Genomic DNA, 22,453 nt, shown 5'->3' on the forward strand with positions numbered 1-22,453 from the left:
GGCAATGCCAAAGTCATATTCAGGTAGGCTGAGAAGAAGCAAAAAAAAAAAAAAAAAAAAAAAAAAACAGGCAAAAATGATCCCAAAACATCATGCCTGATAAATGAAGGAGATAATAAGAGAGTGCCTGGTGGGCACGCAAGCACAATTAGACAGCGCAGGCCAGGTGGAAAGGCTCCAGCTGGAAAAGGTCAGGGGTTGGGAGCCCTCAATTTATTGAGCACTGGGTGTGTGGGAGCAAAGGGGACACCCAAAAGAAGGGAATCGGTGCAAGCGTGACAGACAACAGGGACATCGAGGATGTCTCCAGGGAGACGAAGGAGGGATTTCAGGGAAAAGGAGGCCTGGCCCAGGGGTGACCACACACTCAGGGTGCAAGGAGAGGGTTGGCGGGGCGGGGAATGAGTCCTGGCCCCAGAAGCCCCAAATGAAGCCAAAGAGAGGCAAAGTCTGGAGCACAACGTGGATGAGGTGACAAGAGGGGCCGCCATTGACCAAGGAAAGAATCTGAAATATTATTGTGGTCAGAGAGGCAGATAACTTTTATAAGAGCATTCCAGAATGAGCAGACGGGAAAGGCAGTTCAAGCAAGGAGGGAGATATCTGTTTATTTTCATAGGCAATTGTAGGCTTAAAAGGCAATCTGGGAGATTTTTTAGCCTTAAATAGATAAGCAGTATACTATTTTCTAGTAGACCACCAAATATAACCTGGTGTCTGGAATACAATTTAATAGGCAATTCCCAGAATAAATTATACCGATGTAGCTATGTATTTTCAGCCTTGTGAAAGGGTGCATGTGTATTTTCCTCTCCCAGAAGTGCATCCAAAGTTTTACTAATTCACAGCCTTCTGCTTCTCCCCACACTGCCCAGTGTCAGATGACATTTCTTGACAGTCCCCAACATGGATCCCGAAGTCCCAGCACTTGGGACCCCTCCCGCTGCCCCCCAACCCCGCAAGAACTACCATCTTGACAGTCCCCAACATGGATCCCGAAGTCCCAGCACTTGGGACCCCTCCCGCTGCCCCCCAACCCCGCAAGAACTACCTTCCCACAGACAGGGTTCTCTCGGGTGTGGCTCTCATCCTGGGGGAGCTGACAGTGCATGGCTAGTTTCCTTAGCACCTAGTGGAAACTAAACCAATCCCAAGGACAAACACAAGTGGATAGGAATCCCATGTGCAGTCCACACACACTTGACACAGCAAACACAAAATACACCTCCCAATGTCACAGCCTTCATTTAGTTCACGCTACTATATACCTCAATTCCATTGGAAAAAAACATTAATAAAAAACTTCCTACTTCAAAAACTGGCAAATTACTTTGATGCTACTTCAAACTCTGTGTTTTCAGTTCTCCCACATTTTTGCCTTGATCCCTGGATAAGAAACCAATATATCAAAGTGAATACCTTGTTTGTGTTTATCATTGTTATCTTTATGAGAAGGCATTAACCCTTGCCCTTTGAGATAACGGAATCAGTGGACCTCAGATCAAACAAACTAAACTAAGAACGTCTGAGACACGGGAAGTTTGTCCCTGGGATGTTGGTATGCAGTGGCCCTATCCAGCTTTAGAACACTAACCCCCACCCCACCCCCAAGGCATTCAGAAATAATTTTATTTGCTCTTATTCATCAGCAAAGGAAAAGTAGCAAACCCCAGAGCCAAAGACTATTCATCCCACCATGTGATAACCCTGACCCTAGTAAAGCCAACATCTGTCTCGTGTTTGAGGTGGCTGACGGCCAACTGGGGATCAGAAAACAACAATTTCCCTGGTCAGATGTAAGCTTTGCCCAGCATGTTGACTTTATAAACCACCCTGTAAGCTCAGTAAATTTAATTGGTAGATAGGGTTGTCTTTCCTTGGCTCATTTCCCACCAATTAATATTACCGGCATGAGTACCCATATGATCAGACATACACTAACAAGACTCTGTCTAGACAGGCAGAAAAGGTTTTTTCTTTGTATTTTTTCCAGAATTAGGCATTAATGTGCTACTCGTGAATGGAACAAATGTTTACATAAATCCATACTGGGAAAAGAAATTCTCCTCTCAAACACTTCCAGGGGAGACATCATTGGCAGGATTAGCTGCATATTGGAGCTACCATATTAGTTCATTTTCCCTGTACTTCAAAGATGCAGGAGCCAACAAGAGGGAGGGCACCACAGTAAGAAATGTGAGTAGCAAGATTATAAATCAGTTCTTTTGACAGGGTGATTCCAGACAGCTTTGCTTTAACCAACATTCGACCTTACTTTATAGTGGTGAGGAGGTATTGAGCATAGTTAAGTGTTAAAAAATGACCCTGGCCTTCCCTACAATGTGGTATGAAAAACTATAAAAGGCACTTTTAAACATTACTTTGAAAATCTTAAGTGAGGTATATAGTACAGAAATATCTGTTATCCAAAATCTAAGATTTTATTGTTTTCAAAAGAGGAATTTTTAAAAGTACCCCCTCCAAGGCAAACAAAAAATGTCAAGCTGTGAGACGTAAATAAAACTGCAAACTACCTTTTTCCCAACTACTCAACTCACAACTTTCCCCAATCCCTTTTTAGTGTTTGCTTATACCAGACAAATTAGGAAACTAAATCTGCTAGGGAAGGCTAAGTTCATAAGGTTTTGGGTAAGTAACTCCAACAACCATCATTGATTATTAACATTATGGGTCCCTCCATTCTCACAAGTGATCGAACCAAGTCAACACTTGGCACATTTTCAAAATTCTGCTAAGAAATAGCAGAGGACACAGAAGTATTATATAATATGGTCCCTGCCCTCAAGGAGTTCATAATCAGATTATCCATACCAGTTTAATTCTTAAGATGACTGCTGTAAGAAACTGAAGCCCAACAGACAACATCATGATAGTTTTTCTGTTGAAAAGGAAGATTTTCATCAGTTGAATGGACAGTGACAACATTTCACTTTTGGAGAGAGGAAATTTGGTCCTCTAAACATGAGGTTCTATGATGGGCTGTAGTCATTGTATCCATTTCCTCCGGGCCCCAAATAAAGACGTGACCCAAACTGGGTCACACAAAGCCCTGCCTGTGGATGTCTTTGATATGGAGCTAACAAAGAGGCTGCTGCTTCTCTGGAAAGCTGTGGGAGGCATTGACACTGGAGCTTCCTGTGGCTGCTGTTCGCTGCTCAGGGAGGGTGCCCCACTGAGAGGATAGGGCCAATATGCAGAGAGAAGCAGAGAGAAGAGGGACAGCACAGCACTGTACACTCTGCTTCCAGAAACCTGAGGTTAACCATACCCTGCCCTTCCCAAAGTTTGGTTATGTTTGCCAGCAGGTTCCATCCTTGGCAAGCTCGTTGGAGTTGGACTTCTGTCCCTTACAACCAAAATGTGTCTTGACATCAGTTGTTCTCCATCTTCAACGTACCTAACAAAAGAAATGGAGTCTTAGACTTCAGCAGGAATTACATGATACATATGACATATTATATATGAATTTTGAAATTACATGATAGATATGACATATTATATATGAATTTTGACTCTAAAGGAGCTCAACCATTAAACTTGCTACAAAGTGTGGATGTGGCACCTATTCTTGGTCTTCAAATTATCTCAGATGACTGTCTTGAATAACTTTACACACAGAACAAGGCCTAGACTGATGCATAATTCTTAAACTATTTGTTCTACACATCTTGGACCTGTTGAAATGGCCCAAAGACTACCCACCCCGCTGAGCACTGAAACTACCTATTCCTGCCTTCTAATTCCAAGTGCCCTCCATTCACTGTCATCTGCTGCTTCTGCACCTCCACAGGCACAAATACTAGGACAGCACTGACATACCCAGTGTGATTATTCACAAACACATCTTTGCATCACCTGCAAGTTCTCTGCCTTCTACTGAAGCCTCTGTGGAATCCACTTCTCCCTCCTGGCCATGGGGCCACCACAGCAGCTGAATCACCTGCCCTTCCTTCTTCCATCCCTCCCAACTCAGAAAACCCCTGGTGTCCCCATGAGGACCACATTTTGAGAACCATTAAACAAGAGGCATCTCTATGATTCTTGCCAACACTATCATCTCTGCATAATAGCACAAACTTTTCTTTCTCTGAGTGTTCTTATTTGGCAATTAAAGGGGCAGATTTTAGAAGTTTCTCTCCTTTCTATCCTACAGTTATAAAAAAACGAAAAATGGGCAGTACATGAACCCAACCAAGAATACTGTTTTTTCAGCTGCTTTTCCTTAACCTTGAGATTCCTGAATTGAAATGGGGGAGGGAGAATAATTAGGTATGATGTTTGAGAAATTGATTCCTAATAGTTTGTGAGGTTTAGAGTATTCATCATTTCACCCACTATTCAAGTGTTTCTTCATGGTTTGCTCCACAAAGAAAAAGGTCTCTTGGGAGTCAAATCTGTTTGAAATTATTCAGCTCAAAGACTGACACTGTGAAATTAGAGAGAAAGAGGTCAAATAACCTTATCGGTGGATTTTCAGAGTAAAGCATGGTCTGGCATCATGTGGACATTTTCAGATGGCCACAGACACTGAAGAGACAAAAAGAATTTTCCAAAAAAGAAGAATTTTTCTTACAATAAAGAGATCCAAGTCCCACCCACATCATTTTTTGTTGTTGTTGTTTTGCCCTTGACCCTTCGCTGCTAACACTGCTTCTAAATTACTGCAGACACAGTGGAATTTGGAATCTCCATTAATATTTACAAAGCTTGCCACCCAGGCTATGACCCACCCTGCTGTTTCAGAATGATAAATTCATCTGCCTCTACCGAGACTTGAGAAATCTTATTTCACTGGGGAATAAGCATAATTTCTGCCATACACATGATGTGATTATCAAGTCTGGTTTATTAGCCAGCAGATCTCCTAAGGCTATTTCATGGCAAAAAAAAATGTATTCAATAAAACTTTGGAATGACTAGAATATCATTTTCTCCAAAAGTCTTACTTCCTTAGTAGCCATTAATGTCACTAAAGTACGAGTAGGCACAAGACCAAATGGAAACAGGTAACCATTTCAGAAATGTACTGTGACACATGAGGCCCCATCTAAATAAGGAATGCACTCTGAAGCAGCTAGATGCAGAAATGCATTTCTTCCCAGTAGCTCTCCATTCTAATTTTGAGTTTGTTTTGTCTTTCACTGAGAAAAAAAAAAAATGAGTTGACAACATTTGTTGTTTTAATGATTTTGTTTGAAAATAAGAAATTGGAATCCTTCTTTGTTTTAAGGACCAAAGTCAGCTAGGAAGTTAGACCACATGATTTCCAAGGTCTTGTCCTTGGAAAATTCAAAATAGATCTAAAATTCAAAACCGCACACAATGAAGTGATCGATCTTGATATGGTATAGATGAGTGCAGCAGGAATTCAGAAGAGGAGAGCAAAGTGTGGCAAGGTGTCATCAAATGTGGTAGCTCACAGATGTTTTGGTTTGTCCTTCTGGGAACATGATAGGCTGGCATATTCGCTCTCCTTGAAGTTGGGTGTGGCCAGGTGGCCAGTTCTGACCCAAATACCTTAAGCAAATGTAACAGTGACATATGGAGTGAAGGTGTCAGGGAGTAGAACCCCTCCACTCCTGTGGGATGCACATGCATTGCTATTTGTTCTTTTACATCCACTGAGATTTGGGAGTTGGAATTGCAGTGTAACCTTGGTCCTCCTAGCTGAAAAGGACAGCTTTGTAAAGAAGACGATACTTTGATCATATAGTGAAGAAAAGACAGAAGAAAGTGGTTGAGAGATTCCAAAAATGAGATCTAGTCCAGAGATTCTCAACAATATAAAACCAAATAAATGAGAATATTCAGAAAAGGGGCTCAGGCATCAGAATTTTCAAAAGCTTCTCAGGTGATTCTACAGCACATCCATATTCAATTATAAATTGTCAATTTACAATAAAATAAAAACATTAAAATAAAGGACATTCAGGGCTGAGAACCACTGATTTCAATAATAGGGATGAGTGCAGAATAAAAGTGAATAGATAAAACATGAATAAGCCCAAAGAGTTTTTGCAATTCCCATATGTTCAAAAGTCCCAGATAGAGTTTCCAGATAACTTCAACAAACATTAAAAAAGAAAAAAGTTAAAATTTTGTACTACCAAAAAAATTATTTGACATAGAATGGTCAGTTAACAAAGTACAATTGGCATTTCTCAGTGTTGATTTTTCAAAAAAATTCTTCTTTTTCTTACAAAGAAAAAGGAATATTTAAAACCCCAGGCCAATTTTACCCCAAATGATTTATATGTTTGTCTCTCATGTTCACATACCCATTCATTATCCATTACACTAATAACAGTTACAAATAATATTAATAGCTAATATTTATTATTTACTGTGAGCAAAACATTATGCTAAGCAATTTGCAATAACCTCGCTTAGTCCACACAACAAACCTTGCTGGATAGTTAATTTTTTTTTTCTTTTAGTCTCACTCTGTGGCCCAGGCTAAAGTGCAGTGGTACAATCATAGCTCACTACAGCCTTGAACCCCTGCGCTCAAACAATGCCCACTCCTCAACCTCTGGAGCAGCTAGGACTACAGGCACATACTGCCATGCCCAGCTAAGTTTTTTTTAATTTTTGTAGAGATAAGGTCTCACTAGGTTGTCCATCTGGTCTCTAACTCCTGGGCTAAAGCGATCCTCCTGCCTAGGCCACCCAAAGATCTGGGATTACAGGTGTGAGCCACCACATCTAGCATTAGTTACTATTATTAACCACATTTTGCAGAGGAAGAAACTGAGCACAGAGAGATGAAGTAAATTTACCAAAAATATGTCATATCAAAGGAGTAGATTTGGGAAGGAACCCAGGTCTTTATGAGTCCAAAACCTACTACTTTGACTATTAGATCTAACTGACTCACGAAAATTTATTTACACTCCATCATTTTACTAAATAACTATAAAAGAATAAAGAAGCTGTTTTAATTTGAAACAGAGACTGTTTGATGGAAAAAACAAATCTACTTATCGAGTAATGTGGGTTCTTCATGGGAAATAAACATCATATCCAAAGTATCACTATTCTTATAAAAATAATTTGCTGAGAAGGAAAAAGACAAGTTTCACCTCCCCTCATCACCCACAGTGACACAGCAATTTGAATTAGTTCACAATTAGCCCAACTCAGAGTCAGCTGTTATTCACACTTAGTGTAGCAGAAATCCATTTGTAGGCAATGTTAACCAGTTCTTCATCAGTACAAGGTAACTTTCAAATTGAAAAATATACCGAAAGGTAATATTTTGATATTTTGAATATTTGAAATTAAATATAATTGGGGAATTCTTGATTCAAGTTGGTTAATCATTTTTGGGAAAAACTGTCACACAGCATTGATTTTAAAAGAAACTCGATAGCACATGTATCCAATATGTCCATAGAGTTGTGCATTTCTTGTGTGACAAATAAAGCTTATGATAAATCAGAATCTTGCCAATGGTCTGCTGTGCAGAACTCCATAGAGACATCCAAACTGATATGCCAGTAAAGATCACATACCCTTTTCCAAGGAGTAAATAGTCATGATAGCAAACAACATAGGCTCACCAGATGAATGAGAACATTTGCAAACAAATGAGTAACAGTAATAACTTACTTCAAACTCTTCACAGGTCTAGCACCCAATTTTAATCAGTATGTGTATAAGCAATAAAAGCCAAGGGATCTATGTAGTCCAACTTTAGAGTAACATTACATTCAGGAAAAGAAAGTCCAGAAAACAAAAATAACTTTAAAAGTAACTCAAATAATTTACTTGCATTTCTGAAAGACCCCTGATATGGTTTGGCTGTGTCGTCACCCAAATCTCATCTTGAATTCCTGTGCGTTATGGGAGGGACCCAGTGGGAGGTAATTTAATCACTGGGGCAGGTCTTTCCTGTGCTGTTCTCATGATAATGAATAAGTCTCACAAGATTTGATAGTTTTGAAAAGGGGAATTTCCCCGTAAAAACTCTCCTTTTTTGTCTGCCGCCATGTGAGACATGCCTTTCACCCTCCATCACGATTGTGAAGTCTCCCTAGCCATGTGAAACTGTAAGTCCAATAAACCTCTATCTTTTTGTAAATTACCCAGACTCGGTTTTGTCTTTATCAGCAGCATGAAAACGGACTAATAAAGTAAATTGGTACCGGTAGAGTGGGGCACTGCTCAAAACATACCCAAAAATGTGGAAGCGATTTTGGAGTCGGGTAGCAGGTAGCAGTTACAACAATTTGGAGGGTTCAGCAGAAGACAGAAAAATGTGGGAAAGTTTGCAACTCCCTAGAGACTTGTTGAATGGCTTTGATCAAAATGCTGATAATGATATGGGCAATGAAATCCAGGCTGAGGTGGTCTCAGATAGAGATGAGGAAATTGTTAGGAACTGGAGCAAAGGTGACTCTTGTTATGTTTTAGCAAAGAGACTGGTGGCATTTTGCCCCTGCCCTAGAGATCTGTGGAAGTTTGAACTTGAGAGAGATGATTTAGGGTATCTGGCAGAAGAAATTTCTAAGCATCAAAGCATTCAAGAGTTACTTGAGTGTGTTAAAGGCATTCAGTTTTATAAGGGAAGTAGAGCATAAAAGCTCGGAAAATTTGCAGCCTGACAATGCAACAGAAAAGAAAATCTCATTTTCTGAGTATAAATTCAAGCCAGCTACAGAAATTTGCATAAGTAACAAGAAGCCAAATGTTAATCCCCAAGAAAATGGAGAAAACATCTCCAAGTCATGTCAGAGGTCTTCATGTCAGCCTCTCTTATCACATGCCTGGAGGCCTACGAGGAAAAAGTGGTTTCGTGAGCTGGGCCCAGGGTCCCTGTGCTGTGTGCAGCCTAGGGACTTGGTGCCCCATGTCCCAGCCACTCCAGGCATGGCTGAAAGGGGCCAATGTAGCACTTGGGCCGTGGCTTCAGAGGGTACAAGCCTCAAGCCTTGGCAGCTTCCATGTGGTGTTGAGTCTGCGAGTGCCCAGAAGTCAAAGAATTGGGGTTTAGGAACCTCCACCTAGATTTCAGAAGATGTATGGAAATGCCTGGATGCCCAGGCAGAAGTTTGATGCGGGGGCAGGGCCCTCATGGAGAACCTCTGCTAGGGCAGCATGGAAGGGAAATGTGGGGTCCAAGCCCCCACACTGATTCCCTACTGAGGCACTGCCTAGTGGAGCTGTGAGAAGAGGGCCAACATCCTCCAGACCCCAGAATGGTAGATCTACCAACAGCTTGCACCGTGTACCTGAGAAAGCTGCAGTCACTCAACGCCAGCCCATGAAAGCAGTCAGGAGGGAGGCTGTACCTTGCAAAGGCACAGGCAGAGCTGTCCAAGACTATGGGAACCCACCTCTTGCATCATTGTGACCTGGATGTGAGACCTGGAGTCAAAGGAGATCATTTTGGAGCTTTAAGATTTGACTGCCCTTCTGGATTTCAGACTTGCATGGGGCCTGTAGCCCCTTTGTTTTGGCCAATTTCTCCCATTTGGAACAGCTGTATTTACCCAATGCCTGTACCCCCATTGTAGCTTGGAAGTAACTACTTGATTTTGATTTTACTGGCTCATAGGCGGAAGGGACTTGCCTTGTTTCAGATGAGACTTTGGACTGTGGACTTTTGAGTTAATGCTGAGATGAGTTAAGACTTTGGGGGACTGTTGGGAAGGCATGATTGGGTTTTGAAATGTGAGAACACGAGATTTGGGAGGTGCCAGGGGTGGAATGATATGGTTTGGCTGTGTCTCCAGCCAAATCTCATCTTGAATTCCCACGTGTTATGGGAGGGACCCAGTGGGAGGTAATTTAATCATGAGGGCAGGTCTTTCCTCTGCTGTTCTCATGATAATGAACAATTCTCACAAGATCTAATGGTTTTAGAAAGGGGAATTTCCCTGCACAAACTCTCTTTTCTTATCTGCCACCATGTGAGACGTGCCTTTCACCTTCCACAATGATTGTGAGGTCTCCCTAGCCACATGGAACTGTAAATCCAATAAACCTCTTTCTTTTTGTAAATTGCCCAGTCTCGGGTATGTCTTTATCAGCAGCATGAAAACGGACTAATATGACCCCATTTATAATAGCAACAACAAATCGTAAATCTTATTTCTTCTCTTTCCCAATTCTTTAGGGCCCAGAACTTCTCCCTGAGACTGATAATTGCTAAATTTTTCAAAACTCTGTATTGAAACACAGCTATAAAGCGTAGGTTGTATTATTGATACACTCTCTCCTTTCTGACCATTCCTCTGTGGGAAGAATATACTTCCCCATCCCATTAATATTGGCCTTGACCATGTGACTTTCTTTGACCAGAACAATGAGAGCAGATGTAATGTATCCCACAACCAAGCAGACACTTTAAATGTGCTTGTGTAGTTTCACTTGGCCTCCTATGCTCACTTCTATCTGCTCTCTGCCATGAAAAGAAAAAGCTCCAAGTAGCCTTGAAATGAGAGACACATAGAACAGACATGAACTTGACCCAGAGCCTGAAATGAAGTCACCAGAGCTGACCACAAACCTATGAATGAAAAATCAATGTCTGGCTATGTAAGATGCTGAGATCTGGTGGTGTTTGTTACACGACATATTACAACAAAAGCTGATACACAACACAACTTTTCTGCTTTCCCTCTGCTTCCCCTGTCTCCATCCCCAGCAAGCAAGAACTCCGCTTCTTTAGGAAGGGAGAGGAGAGATAAATTGGAATACGCAGTGCAAAACCAACTTGACTGGGAGAAGGAAAATGTTATTACCTACATAATGATGGGAAAAGTGACATCATGCCATATCAAAGGAGGCAGTCTCTAAGACTGAGAAATAAAATCAGTGCAGCTATCAGTGAGCCCTGAAGTCAGCAAGGAGAGAAGCAGAGGCAGTGTCACCCAAGGTCCAATTGGAGGACTGTAATCATCTCAAATAAAAATATAAGCCACTTTAGCTGACTTACGTGCAAGGAAGAGCGGGCATTTGGGGCCTGGTATGAGAAAGTATGCTGGGGGTAACTTAAGCCAGACAGGCCTGTAATGACTGCCCATACCTACTTGATTGTTCTCCACCCTGGATTGACCCGAGAACCCTGTGGCCTATGATCATGGCCTTAAAAATAATAGTGATATTCTCTCTTGTATGAAACTAAATACATAACTTAGAGCCTTCTCTTTAACTAAGCCAATACATTTGTCACACCAATTGCCTTTGCACTTCCATCCTGCTGTGTGGCAGACCAAGGACGTGATATTGATGTAGGTTTTCTATCATGAGCATTCTAGCCCTTGACACATGCAGTTCCTTGGCAAATAGTATTTATGGTTGAAATGTCCTTAACTGAATGACCAGTTGGGATGGTCTTAGAAACGACCAGAAGCTAGGAGCTTCCCTGCCTCCAGACAGATTGAGGATCATAAACCTTGCTCAGCAAAGTAGCCACCTGAAGGCCCACAGCATCATCTCTGATCATGTGCCAGGACCACTCCATTAAGATGAGTTCTGAAAATAGACTGACCCTTTGATTAAATCCAACATTAAGCCTGGATTTTCCTCAGGCTCCTGAAGGTGAGAGTCAATGTAGGCTCAAGGTAAGGAAGCCTTCACTGTCTCAGAAAAGTATAAATGCCTTAAGAGCCTTCTCTTTGCTACTGCTCACCATGCTAATGCCACACACACACACACGCACACACATGCAAAACTCAAAGCAATAAAAAAATTAAACCAGCTGCTAGTTTTCAAGCACCATGTCTCCCTGCTGCTGCCTAAAGGAGCCCTGTTTAAATGCTTTTTCTTTGTTTTTTTCTTACTCCTTCCTTCTTCAAAAAACACCTCTTTTTTCTAACAAATTAATAAAGCAAGTCATTTTTCACCCACTTACAAGTACCAAGATAGGAAAATCCATTGTAAAGAGCTGATGAGGCAATTATAAGGGATGAGGGATGAACGCTAATATTTCTGCCCTGCCTGTGTGACTAAGATTTATAACTGTAAACCTGCAAATTTCTGGCTTATGTATGCAAATGTAGGTCCAATTAGTGATTCACCTGCAACTGCTAATTAAAAGGCCTGGGGTGATGGATTGCCACTAAGCGGGCAGGCAGGGGCCTGGCTGTCCAGCATCATCTATTCCCATACAAAGGATAGCCCAAGGAGAGAATCTCTGAAGATTAGCTCCCTAAAGAACCATCAGAATTTTATATCTACTAATTTGGAAGAAAAAAAATAAGTCATGTGGGAAAATGTAATTATAATGCAGCTAGAAAATAAAAACAGGCAAATCAAACCAAGCATTGTTGCATCATTAAAGGAGAAAATAACTCTTCTGAGTAATTTTCCCATGGAATTCGGAACAAAAAAAACAAAAGAATTGGAAAAAGGTTTGGAAGAAACCACATGTGATTCTTTCCCCTCCAATTACAACAAATTTCCATAGTTCTCAACTCAGCAAAATGCCTGAACCAAAGTTTGGCAAATAGCAGAGAATAAAGTTGTTAATAAAATAAAAAATTCAAGTCCAAGCCTTCCAGACAGAGCCAGGTTGAATAGATTCTTGTATTACTTAAACTAGGTATGGTGACATTGATTCAATTCCTGACTTCCAGTTTCAGCTAAAACAATCTAATTAAATTCAAATTTAAAAAAAAGCCCTGCTTTTCACAGCCCACAAGTAGCAGCATCTATAGATCTCCAGTTCCCTCTGATATAAAATGCTAGAATAGAATATCTCTTCCTTTGTCAGCCCCTTGGCTCAGTCACACAGACATAAATCACCAAACCATTGCTGTGGCTACAGTGCTTTATGATCTGCTGTCCCTCAAACCCACACCTCTTCATGACTGTCATGTCTTAACCCAAAGGACGACCACGGCAGCTGCTATTTGGACCAAGAGCCAGGCCTGTGGCCACACAGATCTCACCTTCAAAGGGCTGCTAAATGCAGGGTCTTGTTGGGTTAGGAGTGTTTCTTCCAGGCAGCCCTAGCACGTGTGGGGTATATGAGGGCTCTTGTAGAACAGCTTCCCACGCATGGCATCCTGGAGGACCTAATGAGGTGTCACATAAAAAAAATACTCCTTAATTAAGTGACCTCAGAGGGGGAAACAGCAGGTGGGCAATGTCAGGGTGCTACTGGCAGGAAAATCAAATAGATGCTTATTAGCTTTACCTCATCAGTAAATATCACTGCCTTGGAGAATGAAGAAACACAATAAACAACCCTTAGTATGTTGAAACACTGACCTTTTAGTGCACACAACTACCCCACCCAGTCTTCCATTTGCTCTGCTTTATTTACAGTCCCTTATTTTAAACTCATACACTAATTAGTTTTACCCTCATTAATTATTTGTATTGACAGTTAAAATATATCACATCTTCCTAGGTGAAATGTATTTGAGTATTTGCTGAGTCCTACTATGTGCCAGGTGCTTCTTGCTGTATTATCTTCGGAAACCTTTATACCAACCAGATGAGGCTGTGAGTTGCCCAACATCATTCAGTAATCAGGTAGTAGAGCAGGCATTCAAGCCTCCATTCCATGGCAGCTGCCACCCACTATTGATAGGACCCACTTTCTCCCCTGTCTTTGTCGTCTACTACTTTTAATTTGAGTGTGTTCCCTATTCTTTTTGGAATAATCTTTTTGTGGCTTTTACCCACTGATCCCTGCTCTCCTCATTCTTCTGTTTTCTAAACTTTTCTCAGTTCTCTGCACTTCTTTCTTTATACTCTTAATTCTTTACCCTTCCCCTTTTCCCTTGATACTGGGCACCTCAAATCCTCACATTAGCAACACATCAAGGAAAGACACAGACTATCCATACCATCTACCCTGACTCCCTCATTTAAAGAAACCAACGATGGGAAAATTTAGGCAACAAATCCAAGGGCCCACTGATAGTCGGGAGTTGGACTCTGTTAAAACAATTAATTGCGAAGCCATTAGGCTGAGATGGCTCCAGCACCTTGGGTTATATAAGCAAACAGAAACCTAACTCACTGCAAGCAGTAAAACAAAACTTAGGCTTAACTAATCAGAAACCACCAACTCACCTCTAGCTAGGGACTTTCCACTTTAACCAATGAAATCTTTTCTTTGTCTTGTTTTCAAAAACACATTATAAAAGTTTATCTTTTCACACCTTCAGGGGAACCCTGAACTGCTTACAGTCTGGTGCTGCCCAATTCATGAATTGCTATCTGTTCAAATAAACTTATTACAATATCAATGTGCCTAATTTTATGTTAATAACAGTATAAAAATTAAACCTTAATTTTCACTTTGGTGTTTTTTCAGGCTCTACAAGTTTCCTCTCATGTTCCTTCACCATAATCACACAGTACAAGCCCACTTTTCCTCACTGAATAGCTTTCCTGGAGATCTGCACCCCCACCTGGGCTGTCCTGTTCAGCACTTTCAACACGTGTGCACCAGACTTGACCTCCCTAAGGGCAGAGACCTTGGTTTATTGCCTTTGTGTCTCCAGCACTTGACACTGAGTTGGAGCCTATAAAGGATTGTTGGATGAATAAACAAATGAATGAATGAATGAATACTGTTTCTTCAAAGGTCCCAAAACACACCTTCTCCATTTCTACCTACATTGTCTTAAAGTCCTCCCTGCCTTTACCCCACTGGTTTATTCTCCTGGTTTATTCCATTCACATTTCAAAGACAAGCTCAAATCCCTTCTCTTCCATTGAGCATTTGCAAAGCACTCCAGCTTACCTGGATTTTTCTCATCCCTAGTCTCCTATAGAAATCATCCATCTAGGCTGTGCGCAGTGGCTCACACCTGTAATTCCAGCACTTTGGGAGGCTGAGGCGGGTGGATCATGAGGTCAGGAGATCGAGACCATCCTGGTTAACATGGTGAAACCCTGTCTCTACTAAAAATACAAAAAATTAGCCAGGCGTGGTGTCGGGCGCCTGTAGTCCCAGCTACTCGGGAGGCTAAAGCAGGAGAATGGTGTGAACCCAGGAGGTGGAGCTTGCAGTGAGCTGAGATCGCGCCACTGCACTCCAGCCTGGGTGACAGAGCGAGACTCCATCTCAAAAAAAAGAAAAGAAAAGAAAAGAAATTGTCCATCTAGGCCAGGCGAGGTGGCTCACACCTGTAATCCCAGCCCTTTGGGAGGCTGAGGCAGATGGATCACGAGGTCAGGAGTTCGAGACCAGCCTGACCAACATGGTGAAACCCCATTTCTACTAAAAGTACAAGAAGAATCACTTGAACCCAGGAGGGGAGGTTGCAGTGAGCCTAGCTTGTGCCACTGCACTCCAGCCTGGGTGATAGAACAAGACTCCATCTCAAAAAAAAAAAAGAAAAGTTAGAAAGAAATTGTCCATCTATATAGTTCCATTTAAAATTTTAAAATTTAATTATATGCAGTTTGCTTCATTCATGTTAGTCTTATCAAAAGATCTTTTGGAATAAGTACCAATTCTTATATTAAAATAATAATTAGTATTGAGCTAGAGCTTTGCAGCTCACAAAGTACTTTTTTCACACAATATTATCTCCTTTAGTCCTCTCAGCAACCCCACGGGGTAGGTACAGGATGCATCTGCTCTAGTTCCAGGCGTACTTCTGCTAGTTCTGTGAGCCTCAGAGCCAAGGCTCTTCCTTCACGGTGCTGCCCTGTGCCATGTGGGGATTGATTACCACTGATACACTTGCCAATGGACAAAAGAATTGATACATACATTCAGCAGCACTTCACATGTTTTTAACTATTTGTTTTTTGAAATTAATATCCCAACACTTCCCTAATCTACATTTTTCTATCTTTCATTTAATCTTAATCCTCTATTTCCCCTTTATCCCTGTCGCAACAAATTAGGTGCAAAATTAGAAATCTGGGTTCCTTTCATTCTGCCTTTAGATCATAAACTCATTGCACAGTTAACATTTTAGGGTGATTAAAGCCATTGCCACTTTATCTACTGTCAAAGAAGATTTAGGGTTTGGTCACGGAGGCTACCTGAGATTATCCCCTTTTATTATACCACTGGGGAAAAGTAAAGATACTGGTGCTTGTTCTACCTGAAAGACAAGCTAATATGAATCAGGTTGATTGGAACTTATTCCCAGGTGATTGTATTTTCTCCTTTTAAAAGAACTTGGGTCACAGAAGTTCCAAAGGAACCCAAAGGAGGTTCTTGTAAAAGAGTGAAGAACCGTGTCTGTTGGCCTCTACTCAGAATCAATGCCCAACAATGATACTGAATTTAAGGAGCCCTCCACTTGGGCTAAGTGAACACTAACATTTTCATTCTGCCAGTGGATTTTGTTGCTTTGGGTAACAACTTTGCATTTCAAAATTCTTTCCCCTCGGTTTCACCAAGTATATTCTCTTACAAAAATTTGTGATCTAATTGCACTTTTTATAACATGAACTTATATGCATATTGTAACATGCAGTTACCATGCTTGGTCTAGGGACAAGTTAGGGGCAGCCTGAGAGAACAAAAGTTATATAAGAATTAAGGTATTTTTAAATGAAATCCTGAAACTATTCCATATGATACTACAGATACATATCATTGTACATTTGTCAAAACTCATAGATTGTACAAGACCCAAAGTGAACCCTAGTCTAAACATGGACTTCGGGTGATTATGGTGCATCAATGTAGGTTCATCAATTATAAGAAATGTACCACTCTAATGGATGATGTTAATAATGACAGAAGCTATGCATGTGGGGGGGCAGGGATATATATGATACCTCCCAATTTTGCTATGAACCTAAAACTGCTCTAAAAAAGTCTTTTTAAAGAAGCCTATTTTAAAAAATAGTTCAATTTCTGCTAACATACACAAATACATGCACATGTTCAATACTATTCTATTTTTTGTTTGATAAGAGTCAGAAATATTCATGTACCTTGATTGCAAATTGTTTTTACTTTCACATCATGACATTTCAGTGAAAAAGAAACAATGAAAAGTGGATTCCAGTAAAGAGGCCAAGAAACCCACTGAAAGAATTAAGTCTGATTCCCAATAACTGTGGAAAAACCTCAACAGAAATTCAGCCAGCTTATGGTCAATTTTAAACTTAAATTCATCTTCAAGATTTACTAGCTAGAAGAGATGAGTTGTAGGAATCGATGCTTGCACAGCCTTTTCCAATCTTCATTCATAACCATCCCTTAGGAAAGAATGCTTTCTTTTACTTTCTGCCTTTTATCCACAACCTGTCAACAACCTCTTCCATGCAACTGGCAAGTGAAAACTCTCTGTCAATAAACAGCTCATGCACTTGTCTATAGCATTCGGGAGCTTCTTTCTCAGATTCCCCACATGAACAAAGGACAGGGCTCTTTCTTGGGCAGTTCCAATAAAGTAGCTTCAGCCACTTTATTAGAAACTAGCTAGACAAGGCTGGGTGCGGCGGCTCATGCCTGTAATCCCAGCATTTTGGGAGGCCGAGGCAGGCGGCTCACGAGGTCAAGAGATCGAGACCATCCTGGCCAACATGGTAAAACCCCGTCTCTACTAAAAATACAAAAAAATTAGCTGGGCTTGGTGGCACGAGCCTGTAGTGTCAGCTACTCAGGAGGCTGAGGCAGGAGAATCACTTGAACCTGGGAGGCAGAGATTGCAGTGAGCTGAGATCATGCCACTGCACTCCAGCCTGGTGACAGAGTGAGACTCTGTCTAAAAAAAAAGGAAAAAAAAAAAGAAACTAGCTAGACAATTATCTAGACAGAGCTGTTTCTCTGCTGCTGTGTCTACTCTTCCCTCAGCACTGGTTTTCTGAAGCTCCCAATGGTCTAATTTTTCAAGTCATTTGTCTGCTTCCAACTGTCCTTGGTAGAAGGTTCTAGTGATAAATATATTATGACTGAACCAAGCTTTCCCTAGTTTATTAATTCATATGAATTAATTAATTTTTCAAACATGTGCTTCCTGAGGCCCATAACAACTTCTTTCAACTCCAGATTGTCAAGCACTCACATGTGTGTTATCTTTGGAATTGCAACCAGTAAGAGGGAAAGTAGAATGGCCAGAAAGCAGAGAAGGAAAACTGTTATTCTTAGAAAAACATGAGAAGCCATCTCTTATCTCAAATCAACAAAGACTGTGAAAGGAAAGAGAAAAAGAAAAATGAATATTGTATATAGGCATAATCCATCACCGTAAGTCCATGTCACAAGAAGGTCCAAGCTTGCTTCTGTTTTCTAATAACATTTCTTTGCCCATCAAATAAGAATTAAGATTCTTATCTTGTTATGGAGGCAACAAGCCTTGCCTTAGGATGGAATATCATTTAGAATTTGTACTCAGAAATTGTCTTGACATTTTTCTCTTGTCTACCTGAAGAGAGAAAGCCCAGGGGAAAAAGAAGTATTCAGAGAGCAAAGACATATTGAATTCCTTTTATAGGAAATTTGTAACTCTTCTTTTCATCACTGGTTTTTCATTTTAGGAAGCGCTGGAGATAAAAATTGTGAGGTTAATCAGAATACAGGTCTCATGTAATGCATTTCATATATCTTCTAATGATTCCTAGTAGATCCTAATAGGTTAGGGAAAGTGGTCCATTAGCTGCTGTGTCTTCCGTCTACCAAATCCTTTCCCACAGTCCTTGGTAAATTCCCCAAATCTGCCTTTTTTTTTTCTTTCTTTCTTTTTTGTGAGACAGAGCCTTGCTCTATCACCCAGGCAGGAGTGCAGTGGCACAATCATGGCTCAATGCAGCCTCGACCTCTCGAGCTCAAGCGTATTCCTCCTACCTCAGCATCCCGAGTAGCTGGGACTATAGGCACATGCCACCACACCCAGCTAATTTTTGCATTTTTATTTGTTTGTTTGGTTTTGGTTTTTATTTGGTTTGGTTTTTTGAGACGGAGTCTCGCACTGTCACCCAGGCTGGAGTGCAGTGGCGCGATCTCGGCTCACTGCAACCTCCACCTCTCGGGTTCAAGCGTTTCTCCTGCCTCAGCCTCCTGAGCAGCTGGGACTACATACACGTGCCACCACGCCAAGCTGATTTTTGTGGTTTTAGTAGAGATGGGATTTCACCATATTCGCCAGGCTGGTCTTGAACTCCTGACCTCATGATCCACCCGCCTTGGCCTCCCAAAGTGCTGGGATTACAGGCATGAGCCACCGCGCCCGGCCAGTTTTTGTATTTTTAGTAAGGCAGGGTTTCACCATGTTGCCCAGGCTCAAACTCCTGGCTCAAGCAACTGTCCACCTCGGCCTCCCAAAGTCCAGGTATTACAGGCGTAAGCTATCACACCCAGCCTCTGGCTTTTTTCTAGCCACAGTCAACTTTTATCCAATTAACTAAGTCTCTAAAACTTCCCATGCTCCCAAGAGGAAGTGAGTAGAGATATAGATGAAAGAAGATTAGCTATAAGTTAATAATTTTTGAATCTGAGGGGTGAGGGTTTATTACACTCTTCATTAGCTGTAGATATATTTTTATGTATATTTGAAATTTTCCTCAGTAAATATTTTACAATAAAAAGTCTAACTATCAATGAACTCAGTCAAGTGCAGTGTTTTAAATAATAAATTCTGAGAAAAAAAAATCTTCAAAAAAATACTATATCATCAATGCTATTCTAAATTCTGTCCTCAGGCAATATAAGCCCTTTCTTGCCCCTTACTGCAGGTAATTGCGATGACACACTTTCCTCACCTCCTCTCTGCCCTTCTCTTGCACTTATAAAACATAATCAGTCATTTTGACTGGAGTGTGGTGGACTCTTGGTTTTATGATTCTCAATAGCATATACATCTCCTCTTCCGGCTAGGAAAGGCAACCCCTAAAGGAATGGCTTTGCCAACTGACGAATTAGTTGGGGAGATCATTTGTGGGCAAATCCTCTGTAACTCCAATGTAGTAGATGCTGTTGGTGCCCTCCTCCGATCCCCTTCACCAGCTAGGACACCAGCCTCTCGCTGCAGAGAAGGTTGGCCAGGGCCGTGCTGGTAAACATTTAACATCTGGCTGCCTGTGGAGTGTAAGGCCTGGGATTTGTAGCTTTTGTTGATTTTCATGATGTAATGCTTCTGTCCTGGCTGATTGCAAGCTGTCAGGGTGAAGTCACTGAAAGGGCATTTGGGAAGTGATGTGCACACAGCACTGGTGAGCTGTGGTGAGCTGACTCTAGCACACCATGACTACATACAGCTTATAGCTGTTCCTTTCTCTGGGGAATTACCTCCTGACTGAAGACTGTCGCCTTTCAGGCTTCACCCATGGATACCTGTAAATAATGACCAACTGATATGGGTGTACAAAATTCCAGCCCCCTTGCCTCAAGGTGGGTCAATTCTGTGGTGTGAATCATTCATCAGAACCCACCCACACGCACACAATGAATCAGATCACAGTCCTTGAGAAGACATCATTGTACAGCTCTTTGCCCTTTCCTCTCCTGCATCTCTCTCTTATTAGTAGGTTTTTCCCCTAAAGAATATGCCATGCCCTCAGGGAATTGCATGCAGCTAAATGCTTGCCTCAGGCTCTGCTTCAAGGGAACCCAGCCTGAGACACATTCAAAACGTACCCCAAGGGGTAAGCTTTCCTAAAATTTCCCTCCAATACACTCCAAATAATACAAAGAGATAATTCTAATCTTAGGAGATACAAAAGTACAGCCCAAAGCATCCAACTACAGATCCCACATTTTTAAAGTCTTTTTTCACAGTAAAAATGCACGCAAAATTTTAACCTATGTTCCATAATATCTCTATTTAACACTAAAAATGTCATATTTTTCTCCAGAATTCTTGTGTAGAGTCAATGTTCCAAGATGCTAGACTATATACGTCCCATGGCTGTTCCAACTAAGAAGGTAAGCATGCCCCAGTCAGAAAAGCCTGAATAAACCTGAAAGCCACTCAAAGCCTGAGTGCTCAGCTTTCAACTCGACAATGAGCAGTGTGTGTTGCCAATCCTCAGAGACTGTCTCTTCAGCACTAGAAGGTCAGAGCGGACCTACTCCAAACACAGTATTAGTATATCCCAGTTTCTCCTTTAATCAGGAAGGAAGGAAGGGAGGGAGAGTAAAAAAAGAAAGGAATTCAACCACTGAGAGTTAGACTTCAAAATGATCTTCATGTATTCTTTCGTATCTTCCTTTTATAGATGAGAAAACTAAGATTTGGAGCACAAAGTAATTTGCTGAAGGTCAAAAAGCAGTTAATGCTGGAACCAAGAGCCCCACATCTCTGGATTTTCAGGCAGGTTTCTCTGCTTGCCCATGTTGCCTGCCCAGCTTCTGAGGACAACGTTGACTGTCCTGTGAATTGGGATCACTCAGTCAAATGCCTCTGCTGATACCCCAAGGTTGAATGGCAGTTTGTTTAGCATGGCAGCTTTCAGACTCCAAGTGTTTCTGAGTGTGTGTTAGAAACCACCACTTCATCCAAAACTGGCCGAAGTGGAGAATTGTTTTGTACTTCCCAGCTGTATTTCCTTGAAAATAGATGGTCTGAGAATGCCCTCTGGTGCCTTCCTACTGTGTCTTCAAGCACTTTAGAGGCAGGAGGTGGCTGTGGGAAAGGATGAAGAAAAGCTAGGCTCCTGGAAATGGTTTTTTCTCTCAAAAAATGTGGCGTGGGCGTACTGTCAGCAAACCGTGGCAGGATTCGACCAGGAAGTTGGATAAAAACATAATGTGTTTATGCCACCTCTGTTGCATTTGCCTTTTTTTCTCTAACAATGAATATAATTCTTTTTAATTGCACAATTATTTAAATACTTATTCAAGTCATATTATATTAATACAAGGCATAGAAACAATAACAAATTAGTAGGCATAAAAATCTCTGACACAATTTGAATTTAGGCATATCCTTTTCTGGTTTTCTGCATAATATGATTACCATTTCCCAAGAACATGAGCAAAAGCACACTCCCTGGGTCCTCAGAATGGAGCGCACCTTCTCAAGTACACTGCCACTTTATTTTTAGTGACATGTATTTGAGAAAAAGAAGATTGACACTTCTTCCCCAAGATGCACGCCTCAAGAAGTTGAAAGGAGCACTGAGTAGAACAAAGGGGGGAAAAGCAATCAAAGGCTCTCTAGGGCTATGACCTAGATACATTTGTCCCTTTTAATCCCTACATTGAACAGAAATATGAAATATAAGATTTGGGAAGGAGAGTATCTAGTTTAGCCCTCCCTCACATCAGGACTGGTCATAGCAATACCTGTCATTTATTGAATATTAACTCAATGCCAGGTAATATAAGCATTTCACATGAATTATTTCATTTAAATCCTCACAACCACCTCAGGAGAAAGGTGCTATTATTTTCTGCATTGTGGAGATTAGAAACTTGAGTCATGGAAATATTAAATGCATTGCCCAAGGTCACTCAGCCACTAGCAAAGCCAGAACTCAAGCATCAATCTGCTCGGCTCCCAAGCCCATGCTTTTAGCCCTCCGGATATATGACGTCCACAACTTTCCCAAA

At 41.2% G+C, this 22,453-nt stretch overlaps 1 long non-coding RNA gene across 1 annotated transcript in view; it reads right to left on the minus strand.

Annotated features, from left to right (window-relative positions):
* Positions 1 to 1,960: 1,960 nt before the first annotated feature.
* The window catches only part of LOC117980251 (uncharacterized), a 44,079-nt gene continuing 23,586 nt past the window's right edge, over positions 1,961 to 22,453 (minus strand). Inside the window, exons 6-7 of the long non-coding RNA XR_004671493.3 lie at positions 12,921 to 13,046; positions 1,961 to 3,418 (exon numbers count right to left, since the gene is read on the minus strand). This is a non-coding gene — a long non-coding RNA (uncharacterized LOC117980251). The remainder of the gene's footprint in view (positions 3,419 to 12,920; positions 13,047 to 22,453) is intronic.

Source organism: Pan paniscus, chromosome 4 (genome assembly GCF_029289425.2).
Source record: "Pan paniscus chromosome 4, NHGRI_mPanPan1-v2.0_pri, whole genome shotgun sequence".
Taxonomy (NCBI): domain Eukaryota; kingdom Metazoa; phylum Chordata; class Mammalia; order Primates; family Hominidae; genus Pan; species Pan paniscus.